Genomic DNA, 11,241 nt, shown 5'->3' with positions numbered 1-11,241 from the left:
TTGATAAGTTTAAATATTAAGCTTAACGCTCTTATGAAAAGGAGAATAATGAACTCCCAGTTACAGATTCTAATAGATAATTTCGAAATATTCATTTGCAGACCCTTAGGTCATTATGGTTCAAACGTCTAGCAGGTTTTCCTGCAAAAAAATGTGGAATACGAAATTACGACTATTTGTTGTTTTGATTTTCAATCCCAAACAATGTTGAGTTATTCTCTGTAGTACAATAATAAGCACACACAAGTTATTTATTAGGCTTCCTTTTTTTTATTGCATTGTTGTAAATTATATTTTATGGACATGTAAACACCCATTGAATTAAATCGCTACATTTCCGGTCTAGGTGCCGCAGCGCCGTTTGTCATCGGTGCATTTGAAACAATTGTACTTGCAAACTGAAGTTGCATGTGGCATTGTCAAAAGAACTAAGCGTAAGAACACGAGAAATGAAGTGTACAAATATTGTCGTATATTACCCTTCGTTTGTGGTTGTTCGACTGTTTTTCTTGTTTGAAGCTTTCTCCGTCTGTCGTTATGTTTGCAAGAACGTGATGGAACGCGCCTCAGGCACTTCTGACTACGTAAGCTGAAGTTAAGGTAACAGATGAAGCTAATTTGTCACCATGTAAAGATAACGAAAGAGGAGGAACAAGATGATATTCTCCTACCTAAGTCAATAACCATCCGAGAACTTAAAAAGTATTAACGTGGAAAGATATAAGTGATTTCACTCAGCTGGTGCGTGATGCAAAGAAACTTGAACTGTCCCGCGGACTTCCGACACTTAACTCTCCCCCTGTATAAGTAATCATCTGAATTTTTTTGTATTTTTTCTAAGTTCTTGTTTCGACTCAAAGGACTGCCGCTCTAGCCTGACAATTTTCTTGGAACTTAGCTTATGTGAGTACAAGCTGACACTGAAAAACATATTTATTCAAATACAAATCTCTTTTTGTGCTCGGTGAACAAAGTAACAAAATAATGTTATAAAATTGTTGAGGAGGCTTTAACACAATTAATATTTTTAGGAACCTCTACATTTTTTACGTTTAGTGAAGAAAGTATTAAATGTTCGGTCCGGCATGGCCAAGCGTGTTAAGGCGTGCGACTTGTAATCTGAGGGTCCCGGGTTCGCATCCCCGTCGCGCCAAACATGCTCGCTCTTTCAGCCGTGGGAGCGTTATAATGTGACGGTCAATCCCATTATTCGTTGGTAAAATATTAGCCCAAGAGTTGGCGGTGGGTGGTGATGACTAGCTGCCTTCCCTCTAGTCTTACACTCCTAAATTAGGGACGGCTATCGCAGATAGTTCTCGTGTAGCTTTGTGCGAAATTAAAAAAACAAAACAAATATTAAATGTTGTTTTTGTATTTCAATATATTTATTTTTTATGGCTTAGTTTGTTCCTTTAATCGTTTTATACCTGTTAAAGTTACACACTCCATAGTTTTTAGATGTGCAAATAGAATTCCTTGCAAATAACCAACAACCGTTATATATGTGTGTGTATCATTCAAATTTGAAGTTAAAGCATTGGCAGACAATTGTTTAATTAACAGTTTGTGAGTAATATACGAAAGAAATGTGGTTTTGTGAAACGTTTAACAAAATAAAACTGTTAGTAATTAACGTAGTGAATGAAGTTTCAGTTGTTCTCTCGTATTTTATCTACGTCCCCCACCCAGTGGCACAGCAGCATGTCTGCGGACTTATAACCCTCGAAAGTGGGTTTTGATACCCGTGTTGGACAGAGCACAGATAGCCCGTTATGTTGGTTTACGTTTAATTACAAACACACGAAAAAACAATAATCTATGCGAACGGAAAACTTGATCAAGAATAGAAAAACATGAAATAGGTTTACCAATAGACACTTTAAACTTATCAATCTTCATACAGGTGATCAACCACAAATAATTTAACTCATTTGTCAAAGTGAAAACAACAAAACATAATGAAGCTCATTTTACTTAGCCATTTTTCGGCCATTTACTCACCATAATTTAAAGATACTGACACTGAATTGTACAAATACAGATATTTGTTAAAATTCTACTTTTCTTGACGCTGTTAACATTGCTGTTGGTTTATTTCGACCACGATAATCACTTAGAAACAGCATATAAAAGTAAACAGAAGATAGATCCCTGTTAATGTGTAATATCTTTGTTGTTTTCATGGTGAGAACTTGTAAGTTTTATCGAACAAATATTTCCCCAATCCAATGTCATATTAAAGTTTTTGGTGTATCATTAATTACATCCGTTATAAATGTATAAACAATAGGAATCCTCAGTTGTCGTTGCACTTGTAATTCTATCACACAGGATTAGAGTAAATTAGTCTACGAGACGTTTTCTGTCTCCTTTTTATTAGTTTCATTTTTACTCATCAGGATCTCTAATAATCTACCCTCGTATTGAAAGTATTTTAAGGAGGATTAGAATAAATTAATCTGTGAGTCATTGAGCGTGGTCAAATACATCAGTCGAAAGGGTTTAAAACCTTGAGTCCAAAACTGTAATTAAATCTCAAATCGGTCATGAGATGACGGAGCTACGAGCTAAAAGTTTGTACTGGATGACATTCTATGAGCCGTTATGCCGCAGCTAAAAACCCTTACGGTAGTTATTAAAACTTATATTTACAACAATGCTACTCTTTTAGCCTATCTTCAAAACATTTTTACCATTTCGTGTATCATGTATTTTCGTGAAGTTAGTACTTTTTTTGACGTAGAATCGAATAGCTAAAGCGGCTTTATATTTAAAGTTCATGAGTTAATAAAAGTGTTTGCTCAGTCCGTTATGCTTACCTTTGTAATAACATGGCTATTTATTCTTAACTTTCATCTTCTACGTTCCAGTTTGTTTTGAAATAATGATAACTTTGCATATGACGATATATTATTTGTATAATTCTGTGGTCAAGATTTAATGTTATTTTTCAACAATTTTTCTCCGGTGACGTGGCGAGTGAGAAAGAGAGAGAAAAATTCCCAGATTTTTCTAACACAAGCTTTCAGACTAATGTATAAAAATGCTCTTAAAATTGACAGGCGAGATATTTCTCAAGTCCTCTTTTGACAATCAATTGATCGGAGTTTCACTGTATATAATCACCAGAAAAGTAAAGTATTGAGAGTAGCTATGGCAACAAGCTTTTAAGACCAGATATCTATAGGTCCACTATCCTTAAGCCTGATGCCACATTGGTAATAAATCATACTCCATGTAATGTGATATCACTTGTCTCCACTAAACCACTTTAAGTCATTCTGTCACATAAAATTGACACATGGCGATATTCATAGTTTCAGTCATAATTAATATGAGAAAGTGACTACACCGTTCTCCCATTATTTGATACCGTCCTCATTACTGCTCACTTATTTATATTTATTTATTTATTGGAGTTTCCACGCGAAATAACTAGATCCTAAAAGTGGTATACTTAGATAGTTAACAAGTTTAGAGGTGAAAAACGCGACTTAAACTTTTTGTTTTCGTGAAAAATCAGAATATATTTTTTTAGCCACTTTTTCCTCTTGTCGTAGCAAGTTTAGGATCAGAACTATCGTTTTGTGAGACATTTCTGATAACCCCAAACTTAGTAAAATTCACTGTAAATCGGGCATGGCATAGGGGTTAGCATATCTGGCTGCTTTCAGTAAAGTCCAAGGTTAGAAATGGGATATTCCACTTACCACGCTCCAATCGTTCATTTAAAAGGTAATTATCAAAGTGACAATCAATCCTACTCAGTTATGAGTAAGGCCTGGCATGGCCTAGCGTGTTAAGGCGTGCGCTTTGTAATCTGAGGGTCGCGGGTTCGCGCCCAAATCGCGCCAAACATGCTCGCCCTTTCAGCCGTGGGGGCGTTATAATATTACGGTCAATCCCACTTTTCGTTGGTAAAAGAGTAGCCCAAGAGTTGGCGGTGGGTGGTGATGACTAGCTGCCTTCCCTCTAGTCTTACACTGCTAAATTAGGGACGGCTAGCACAGATAGCCCTCGAGTAGCTTTGTGCGAAATTCCAAAACAAACAAACAGTTATAAGTAGCCATATAGTTGGCGTATACTACCGACTAAATATATATATATATATATATCATAAACACCAGAATAAAGTTTTATATACCTCGAATATTTGTTTTTTGAATAGCTTAACCACATATAGATAAATATAGAATAAACATATAACTAGATTTGCATTTCTCAAGCTAAAAATAATTTTAGATTATAAGTATAACGTGAAGTACCCTCCCTCCGGTCATCAGTTTGTTATTAGAATATATATAGAATATAGAATATATATGATCCAACCTTTCAGCTCATATATTGCACAAGGTTGAAAAATTCTAATGCCAGTTTACCGATTATTTGCAATTAAAAAATAAAAATTACCGATTTCAATAGAACACTTTCCCTTGGTCCTCCTTTCGCAGTACGTCTTAAAGCTATTAGTGTTTTATGAAGAATTGTATTCCTTCTTGTTTATAACCACATAAAACTGTTAGTGTTTTACGAAGGGTTTTTGTTTTTGCACAGTACTGTTTAAAGATTTTAGTGTTTTATGAAGTTTTTTGTTCTTATTGTCCAATAATGATTTAACCTGCTAGTATCTTGATTTCGAATTAGTTTGCTTGTATTATGAAGAAGAGCACATTTGTCTTATGCTTGTTAAAAGTGACTAAAAGCTTTTGTGTAGCGGATCCGATCATTCATCTGTTTTTATTGTGCATAAATGTCACGCAGCATAAATAATTTAACAGGTGTGTACATTCCGTGTTGCACATTGCACACTGGGTCCGCATTTGTCGTACGATGATGGTGTGACAGTTTTGGAATCGAAACAAGTTCGATTTCATACGATTTGACGTGCGTTGCGAATTACATTGAATAATAATAATCACCTGGAAGACGCGTGGATTCTTGTAGTTCCGTGTTTTCATCTGCGCAACATGAGTTTGCAAGAACTCGTGTGGTGTGTAGTCGATCGAACATAAGAAAAATAAAAGCTGTGTGAAAAGTCAAACAAAAACTACAAGAACACCGAAAAAAATAAGCTTTTATTCCGTAAGATAAGAAATATATATTCTTCATCTCTGTTGGAGTTAGTCGAATACAGAACTTCAGTCATTTGGAATACTTAAGTACGGTTCTACCACATCTAACTTAGACTGAACTTGACGCAAGACTTGACGAAGACGATGATAAATGACAGATGGTATCCAATGTGCGTTAAGGCTTATAAAAGGGCGAAATGGTTGGTTAGTTAATAATATAAGCATAACGAGATCATTTCGCACAAGTATTTTACTGTTATTACTAGCTGAAGGAACCTGCTAAGAAAGCAAAAATTGTATGAAGAATGTTAGCTAATGTCCTCCTTTCTGTTTAAGAATGTTACCTAATGTCCTCCTTGCTTTTTAAGAATGTTAGCTAATGTCCTCCTTTCTTTTTAAGAATGTTAGCTAATGTCCTCCTTGCTTTTTAAGAATGTTAGCTAATGTCCTCCTTGCTTTTTTCTGTGGTTGTTAATTAAATGCTATTTGCATACTCTGCTTTGTAGAAGGTAAAAATATATTCATTTGCCTTAAATACTCTTGTCTTAAAAAGCAAAGCCAAAAAGTCTATAAGTAAGTGGAGATGTGCCCTATTTCATAGTGAATTTTATCACCCTTCTCCGACAGATATCCTAAAACAAAATAGCCCACGTATAAAGTCGGATACTTTCCAGTTACCATACAAATCATTTTAAAGTAATGGAATGTCTTTGAATGCTAAGAGAGAGACAGACAGAAAATCATTATTATAAAAAGAGAGCACCACGCAGGTAAACAGTGATGAAAATCGTTAATACTGAGTTATATGCAAAAGCAATATTAATTTTTTCACGGAAGAGTATGGAAAAATTAGTACAATAATACACAGAACCTTACATAGTCTATAAACTAGCGACTGATGAAATAGAAGATTTTTTTCATTACTTTATTTAACTTTGTTAAAAAACAAAAACATAGTATTTGTTTTGAAGAATATCGCGTATCATTCATTCTAAGAAGTTCGAAACTCCCATTGTCTCTCTCTCTCTATATATACCAAATCATAGTGCAGATTGTGGTTGGTTCTATGTAATTTTTCAATATATCAATTATGTCTGTCTTATGATATTAACGTAAGTTATGCTCAACAACTGGTTATCGATCAGTAGTATCACAGTGTGCATCATTTCACCTTCAGTATACATTAGAGATCAAAATAAATAAATGTACTTTGATAATAGTAAAAACGCATGTTGCCATTACTTTGATGGACACTAAACTACAGAGAAAACTAAAATCTTCCAGCACACACACACGTTTAGAGAGGGTTCAGCAGCTGAGAGTGTTACATTAAACAGACGAAAAACCGTGATGAACGAAAACAAATTAAGTTTGCGTCTGGGGATTGTCTTCTCTCAATTGGGAGGCGGGGAAGCCTGTGCGTACCTTGAGTTCGAATCAAATTGAAATAATCCGTTTTCAAGACCTTCAGAAATCCGTAAAGAAAGGTAGTATTTATAAGGATTGTGCTACTGGCAGAAGATTGTTTTCCCACTATCGATCTGTTTGGATAAAACCCTCACTGATTATTACGAACTGTATTTTGTTTAACAAGAGAATATAAGAACTGTTTGTGCGTTACTGGAAGGAGGTATGTTTGAGAAAGAGTGAACAGTTCCAGTCGAGAAATCTTCTGAATATAACTTTTAAAAAAGACCAACACGATAACAGAATCCTCTAGTTTTTACATATTGTATAAATATGCAAAACATAAAAGTACATTTCATTTTATACAATGTGTAATTAGAATTGAGCAAAAACCAAAACCAAACAAAACAGCTTTTACAATTTTAACACTTGGTGGAAAACAAAGTATTTGCATAGTTGTTAACTTAAAACTAGGGAGAAACAGTTAATTCACATATTTATGCATGGCAAATTTGCAGTAGCGCTGAAGCCAAGCTGACAATTATTTTTCGTAAGATATATAAGTAAACTACATTACATGCGCAATTGAAACACCATATAACGGTGTATTGTCTAGTGAATGAAATGTGTGTGCTTATTTATGACAAAGGCAGCACCAAATATGAATTCACGAGTAAATAAATTATTTTAATTTTCTGTGGCTCACTTATATTTGTTAGGTTACACACCTCCGAATGATTTAATAGCTACTGATTAAAGTAAAGGTGATTTCGATTTTTGAATACCCTGTTAGTGGATAAAGAACTCTGATACGTTATTGCTTGCTTATATTTGAAGAGTACGTACAGTATATCTGTGTATGTATTTTATGGACTCTGTAACGGACGTTTCAAATGTAACCTGTTTGGTGTTAATGTCGGCAACAGTTTATAGTTTTTGTATCAAAACACATTGGGCGAAACAAATCTTCAGAAAAATGTTTGTAACTGTAAACTTAACACGTTAACCAATGTACACATGGGTGATCGATTGAACTTCAGAGGATAATGTTCTAATCTGTAGAAGTCCTGAGCTGAATCTAAATCTGAGCAGGTCACCAGGTCTAAAAGGCACTATAGAGACTGATTTAAGTGTACAAAGCTTTCACGGTCCAGTAAACATGCAGAAGCACAGCATACATAGAATATTTAAGCATTTGAGAGCTTTCTAAAGACTTCAATTATTGATAGCCAAATCTTCCTCCTTTCTTTTTTGAAATTTGAAAGGATGTGTTTTATAATGATATATCTACGTATTTTCAAGTCGTTGCGTAGTGCTTCATAATGATATATCTACGTATTTCCAAGCCGTTGCGTAATTTTAGTGCTTTATATAATTCAGTCTTCTGCCTCACCAAGTCCGATCCTAGCTTCTCCAAGGACTCATCTTCAAGCCAAATGACCACGAGAGATAACAGGAGCGTGCGAGCTGGGGCGTGAGACATTCTGCTCTGATTCTGCTTCGCTGCGTCATATATTGAGACCTGTCGACTGCTTTATAAATTTATCTAGACGTACGTTATGAAATTTACGTCTTTTCTTATAGTTTTTCATCCCATATTATTTTGAGGATGACAAAATCATGATTTACGGTAAACATGTTTCCACAATTTTATCATAAAATTCTATAATATATTTAAATAACTAACATTTTCCCGATCTAGTTATATTCTCCTTTTTTCAAGAAATAGTAGCTCTAGATTAATAACACACTTGATTTTATCATAACTCATAAAAAAAAGCATTGTCGTTGAAATAATTGAAAACGAGAATAATGTTCTTAAGTAGTTCTAGTTTAAGACGGTTTGCTCTTATATTGTAATATTGCTTTTACTTGTTAAAAGTAAATTGACTGCACTTTTTGAATTTCTGGAAATACTCATAACATAAATATCTCGATAAGGCCCAAATCCTCGAATAATGATAGTGAACAAAAATACTGGCGTATTGTGAGTTATCCTATTTATTCTTACTTTAAATTTCAAATCGTTTCAGAGCTTCTCTAGTATAAAACAACCATTGACCGGCAAGTTTCAGAAACTGCTTTTCAGGTCGACACATAGTCCATGTCCTATACGGAGGGCCCGGCATGGCCTAGCGCGTAAGACGTGCGACTCGTAATCCGAGGGTCACGGGTTCGCGCCCGCGTCGCGCTAAACATGCTCGCCCTCCCAGCCGTGGGGGTGTATAATGTGACGGTCAATTCCACTATTCGTTGGTAAAAGAGTAGCCCAAGAGTTGGCGGTGGGTGGTGATGACTAGCTGCCTTCCCTCTAGTCTTACACTGCTAAATTAGGGACGGCTAGCACAGATAGCCCTCGAATAGCTTTGTGCGAAATTTCCAAACAAACAAACAAACAAAAAACCTATACGGAGACTATTAATCGCTTCACAACCTGATTTTCCTTTAAGTTTCATCAGATGCCATGGTAACGTTATTAAACCTCATTTGTTTTCTTAAAACTTCTGGGACGATTTCTTCTACGCTCGAGGAAGTAAAACAAAACAAGAAAGAAGCCTAAACTCATAAACTATTATGCATGCATAATATAACAGCTAAATTTTAAAAGTTTTTTTATGTTTCTCAATGTCATATACATCGTTGAAGACTTATAAGAAAGGGTAAAAATTTAGAGAAGTGTGTGTGTATGTTTTTTTATAGCAAAGCCACATCGGGTTTTCTGCTGAGCCCACCGAGAGGAATCGAATTCCTGATTTTAGCGTTGTAAATCCGTAGACTTACCGCTGTACTAGCGGGAGGCATTTAGGGAAGAGAAACATATAGTACAATTTGTACGACCGTATATGACTATCTATGTGACATACGCTTGCAAGACACATGATAAGAAAGTTTCATTTTGGCCCGGCATGGTCAGGTGGTTAAGGCACTCGACTCGTAATCTGAGGGCCGCGGGTTCGAATCTCGTCACACCAAACATGCTCGCTCATTGAGCCGTGGAGGAATTATAATGTGACGACCAATCCCACTATTCGTTGGTAAAAGAGTAGCCTCAAGAGTAGGCGGTAGGTAGTGATGACTAGCTGCTTTCCCTTCTAGTCTTACACTGCTAAACTAGGGACAGCTAACGCAAACAGCCCTCGTGTAGCTTTGCGCGAAATTAAAGAAAAATAACAACAAATATTTTGGTAATATTTGGTAAAATCATTACTTAAATAAATATTAGCGTGCGCAACGGAAATAAAAGTTTACGAGTACTGGCCAACCCTTGGCTTTAATTTTCAAGGTTAAAAAAGCAGTGAGCTGGTGCTAATTTATAAGAAAATACATAATGTTTTAGTAATCGAGCCCCACACAGTAAGTGAAGTTTGATACTCTATTGTTGTGATATCAGAGCTAACGAGTTGGGTTCAAATCCATAATTTACTAAATATTCCATGCGGTTTAAGCTGTAGGTGTGTTTTAAGAGTGATGATCAATCCCTTAACATGGGTGGTTAGGGTGCTGCTGATTGAATGTCTTCCCTTTGGTGTGTAGTTTAGAATTAATGATGGCTTTAGATGCCTTTAGTAGCTTTGCCATATTTACAAAATAGAAATAGTTAAAGAAATGTAAAATAAATTATCATAAAAAAGTTTATTCTTACGTAATATTCACATCTTCATGTAGTCTACTGTTTGGTTCTATTGAGTTTAGGTATAGAACGAACTTTATCTGTTTTCTTCGAAACAGTGGATGGATAATAACTGTTGCTATATGTTAAATGAACCATCACTCACCATAAGAACATCTTTTAAAACAATTATTTCATTCTTCATTATTTACCGGATGTAAGAGAGGAATATGTAATGTCCAATTATTGACACTCCTTACGTTTACCACTTTTACTGTGTGCTTTAATTCAAACCTTTCATTTTATTGTAACTACTTAGAAGTCTTTTCCTGTAAACCACTTAAAATAATGAAATATTAGGCACTCGACTGTGCTCTAGAACCAGAGTACTCATGGTGTTTTTCACACAAATGTTAAGCTGTATAAAATGGAAATCTCTTAAGGTTGTTATAGTCGAGAATACGTTGTGGATTATCAAACAATTTCGTTAGAGCGCGTGTTTACTTAATTTATGCTCTCCCACATCTACTGTTGATTCTATGCTTGAAATACCTAACAAATTAAAGCTGGTTATTGTTGGAATATCTCAAACGTTTATCTGTTCACATTCAGATAACGTTTTATTTGTAACATGTTAATTCCTACGTTATTCGAAACTTGTTAAACCGACATTTTAATAATGGTGGCATGTTCAAGTTCAATTTATCTTAGAGGGATAATTTTCAAAGTTGTAAATCTAAGTGAAATTGTGTTCCCTACGGTCCAGTTTAAAGTATTAACAAAAATAAATAAAAAAGGATAAATATAGTCTTGTGAATTATTTGTTGCATAAATATTAGTTTTACTTTTAATACACGTGAAAATATTTTTACTGTCGAAAAAGTTAGATATTTAATGTTCTTACTGACCGTCTGTCCAGTTGTTTAACAATATAAATGAGGCCCGACATGGCCAGGTGAGTTAAGACGTTCGACTCGTAATCTGAGGGTCGTGGGTTCTAATCCCCATCGCACCAAACATGCTCGCCCTTTCAGCCGTGGGGGGAGTTATAATGTGATGGTCAATCCCATTATTCGTTGGTAAAAGAGTAGCCCAAGTGTTGGCGGTGGGTGGTGATGACTAGCTGCCTTCCCTCTAGTTTTACACTGCTAA

At 35.2% G+C, this 11,241-nt stretch overlaps 1 protein-coding gene across 2 annotated transcripts in view; it reads left to right on the top strand.

The window, feature by feature from the left end:
* The window catches only part of LOC143249276 (inactive tyrosine-protein kinase transmembrane receptor ROR1-like), a 147,192-nt gene that overhangs the window by 95,246 nt on the left and 40,705 nt on the right, over positions 1–11,241 (top strand). The gene's annotated exons all lie outside the window — the stretch shown is intronic.

Source organism: Tachypleus tridentatus, chromosome 4, assembly GCF_004210375.1.
Source record: "Tachypleus tridentatus isolate NWPU-2018 chromosome 4, ASM421037v1, whole genome shotgun sequence".
Classification (NCBI taxonomy): Eukaryota; Metazoa; Arthropoda; class Merostomata; order Xiphosura; family Limulidae; genus Tachypleus; species Tachypleus tridentatus.
The sequence above is the reverse complement of the archived record's forward strand: the minus strand, read 5'-3'. Positions and strand labels throughout refer to the sequence as shown.